Source organism: Silene latifolia, chromosome Y (assembly GCF_048544455.1).
Source record: "Silene latifolia isolate original U9 population chromosome Y, ASM4854445v1, whole genome shotgun sequence".
NCBI classification, from domain to species: Eukaryota; Viridiplantae; Streptophyta; class Magnoliopsida; order Caryophyllales; family Caryophyllaceae; genus Silene; species Silene latifolia.
This window is the reverse complement of record NC_133538.1, coordinates 300,233,959-300,238,319: the sequence shown is the minus strand read 5'-3', so window position 1 is coordinate 300,238,319 and position 4,361 is coordinate 300,233,959.

Genomic DNA, 4,361 nt, shown 5'->3' with positions numbered 1-4,361 from the left:
AAACATCCTAAGAAGGTATGCAAGCTTAAGCGTTCCATTTATGGACTTAAGCAAGCTTCTCGGAGTTGGAATCATCGTTTCGACCAAGTGATAAAAGAGTATGGTTTCACTCGATCGGTCGAAGAACCATGCTTATATATCAAGTCGAGTGGGAGCAAGATTGTGTTCTTAATATTATATGTCGATGACATACTCTTGATTGGGAATGACATTCCTCTCCTATCTTCGATTAAAGAATGGTTGAAAAACCATTTCCAGATGAAAGATCTGGGTGAGGCACACAGCGTTTTTGGGAATCAGATCTACCGAGATAGATCACGACGGACGTTATCACTTAGTCTGGAGTCTTATCTAGATAAGGTTCTTGAGAGGTTCAACATGACCAACTCCAAGAAGGGGAACCTTCCTATGACGACCGGGATGCGATTGAGCAAGTCTCGATCACCCACGACGCCTGAAGGTATTGAGCGCATGAGTCGTGTTCCTTATGCTTCTGCAATAGGATCGATCATGTATGCCATGATATGCACACGTCCAGACGTGGCATATGCATTGAGTATGACGAGTCCGTACCAAAAGACTCCAGGTGAAACACACTGGATAGCAGTCAAAAATATCCTCAAGTACCTACGCAGGACTAAGGATTGGGTATTGACTTATGGAGGCGATACTAAGCTATGCGCAACCGGTTACGCAGATGCTAGCTTCCAAACGGATCGAGATGATTCAAAATCTCAGTCCGGGTTCGTCTTCACTCTTAATGGTGCTTTGCGGTCACCGGAAGAGTTCCAAACAGAGTGTTGTAGTCGATTCTACTACTGAATCCGAGTACTATGCCGCTTCGGAGGCAGCAAAGGAAGCGATATGGATGCGTCAATTCTTACAAGGGCTTTCGGTAGTTCCTAGTTCGAATGACCCGATCACCATCTATTGTTACAATAGAGGTGCCATCTTCCAGGCTAAGGAGCCAAAGTCTAGCAACAAATCTAGACATGTACTTCGGAAGGCTCACCTGATCCGTGATTACGTGGAGCAAGAAGAGATAGTGATTGACAAGATTGCGACGGATGATAACATCGCGGATCCTCTCACCAAACCGTTGAATTATGATAAGCATGTAGGGCATGTTAAATCCATGGGAATTAAACATGTTCCAGAGTTGTAGTACTTGATTATGGATTTGATACATTATCTTTTTCATATATTATTTATAACTTCATCGTTTTATATATATAATATTTTGTTTTTCATGTGGATTGTACTGACAACATTGAACGCCACAAAGTGAACTGAATTACATTATATTTGTTGTGGTCCGTAATCGCCAATGTGAGCTGATAACTCCGGCTATTATATTGTGCAGTCGATTGATGGTGGGTTCAACGAGCCATAAGTTAAATTGTTGACTAATCGATCACAGATACGAGATTATGACGATACCTCGTAGGACAATTTCTATTTGTGACAACGTAATGGAGTCCTAAATGTTTAATAACATTCGGTGCCAGGTCGTGGATAGGACATCCATTGTGTACCTAGAGTCGATTCTTTTGACTATCAACTGTCTCTTGAGATTAAGGCAGTCTTTGGGTGACTTTGGTTTCTTTCTCACGGTCTACCGTAACTAGGGCTAAGTAGATTTTTTCTAGGTCATTTCATACTGTGCTTATGTCTGCAGGATTCGAGTTGAGGAAAATATCCATCCCTTATCAGGTATAATTATTTCTCAGGGCCACTCGAGGAGTTGTAACTGAAATGCATGGCCATGCTCGAATGTTGATTCGCTAATCAGTTAAGTTACTATCTAGTCGGGAAAACCACTCTTGATACTGATCGCTTGTAAAATACGACCTTTGTGAATTCGGATTTCCAAATTGTTTTACATTGAGTGGGAGAAATTTTAAAGGATATGAGAATCGGTTATCGCACATACACTTGTGAGGACAAGTGGGAGTTTGTTGGAGCTTGTGTCCTCCACAAATTAGTGAGATAACATTTGTAAATCTCTTACAGGTTTACAAGGGTATAATTCGTATATTTAATCAGTTGATTAACGTTTACCTAATAACGGTTGGCTTGCTAGAAAGTTTGACGTTATTATCATACAGATGGCGGTGATCAACTGGTCCCTAAAGGTCACACTTATAGGATGTTTTTGAGAAATGTGGTTATAGAAATATAATTACATTGATGCCCAAAATGACTAAAAAGTTAGTCAATGTGTTGATGAGATAATTATTTAATGAAAATTAAATAATATTAAGTTGAGACGAATTAACTGTCAATTCGTAAATTAAATATAATAAGTTATATTTAATTAAATGTATATAATGTTAGCTTGGACGAATTAATCTGTTAATTCGTAATTAAATATAATCAGTTGTATTTAATATCAACAAGATGAATGTGTAATAGTGGTAATAGTGAGGGTACACAAACCAAGAGGTTATGGGTTCGATCCTCACTAGATGACAATTCAACATATCATATATTTTTGGAAAGACCAAAATAAGGAAATTTTATTCCTTATTTCGGTCAACATTGGCCGAAAATTAGGAGAGTAATATCTTTCCTAATTAATTTGGTAATTCGGTCTATATAAAAGAAAGGGAGAGAATTATTTCTACCCTAATGCTTTTTCTTGACCTTGCCTCCTCTTTCTCATCACAAGAACACAAAGACAATAAAATTTTACAGAAAATTTTAGATTGATTTCTAGCATAATCAAAGGGCATATCTCAGATTGTCTTGGGTGCAACTAATAGGCGAATATCAATTTTGATATTGTTCTTAGGCCAATTTTGCTAGGACCTGAGGTTAATTCTAAATCCTTTTACTTTTGTTTATGTATTTTATTTTATGACCTTAGATCATCTTTGTTAAATCGTTATAATCCTTCATGTTAAAGGGAAGTATACAGATTATTTCCCACAATTATTTCAAAAATGGACTCTAAAAACACACACTAGAAAACCAGAACGGTACATTTAAGTTTTTATTACAATGTATGGCCGACAAGAAGGTTGTTGGCCCATCATAACAGGTAGGATTCCTCCTGCAGTCCTGCCCCTTTGCCTTGTCTTGGCTTATCCGTTGTTCTTATAATCTTACTTAGACCATCCTCAAGCAAGGTCAATTGCTTGGTCATGATTAATGGGGTAATTAAGGTACTTAATTGGTGATCAAAGATGTTAGTTTGTGACCAAAGGTCAATTTGTGACCAAACTTGGTCACTTTGGTCACAAATTGACCACTTATGTGACCTCCTATGTGTCCAAATTTGATTGGTGGAACAATAAAAAAATCATAAAAAAAAAGTATATAATATGATAGTGGGGTATGATTGGGAATGTTGTGAAGTGGAAAATGATTGGGTTGATGACCTAGGTCGCGACCTTCTGCTTGGGAGGGTAAAAATAGGTCAAAGTTAATAAGGTGGAATTAAGAGTAAAATCGGGTCGTGACCTAGTTAGCGTGACCATTGCTTGGGGATGGTCTTAGACCTAATTCCTGCATTATAATATTAATATATATTTTTGAACCTACTTAGAAGATCTAGTTCCTAATTTTGTTGTTTTATTATCCGTTATTCCTGCTGCCCTTCCTTAACCTACTAACATCACATAATTTTTTAAAATATTTTATTTTGTTTTAAATGGTAATACTGTAATAGTATACAAAATAAGTAACATTAAAACACAAATTCTCATTTGTGACGGTCAGTTTCTGTAACGGATCAAACAATACCTACATGGGTAGATAAAGACTGATCATTTTTTACTCTTTAGGCACTTTGATTTTTGTCTTATCTATCCATGTGAGTGATATTTAACCCGTCATAATTTTGTGACGAATATATCCGTCACTATTCGTCACAAGGGCGACTTACTGAAATTAAAATGAGTTTCAATGTATATCAAATACGGTCACTATTTGTAGAAAATGAAAAGTTATGAATATTGATATAATTTTTTATTTATTTTTTATGTAAAAATAAAATTTGATTCATGTTTAGAGTATTTTTTTTTTTTTTGGCAACAGTAAAAGAAAGTCTACATTTTCATGGCCTGGCGAGCCAGACCATGCGCAATGTTATTAAGATGCCTAGGTATAAAACTAAAACTCACACAATAAAAGTAAACCTAGATACTTTTAAGATCTCCGAGTATTCCTCTGACACTATGGCTTTCCTTCTCAAGACCTGCAATCTGATTTACCAGCCTTAAGCAGTCCGTTGTAACCTCCAGGTGAAGCTCGCCCCTATCTCTCGCCCAAGCACAGACCTCCCATAATCCTAGAGCTTCCACCTGTAGCGCGGACTCCGCTTTCCACTTCCTTTTTCCTCTATGGATCTCCACCCC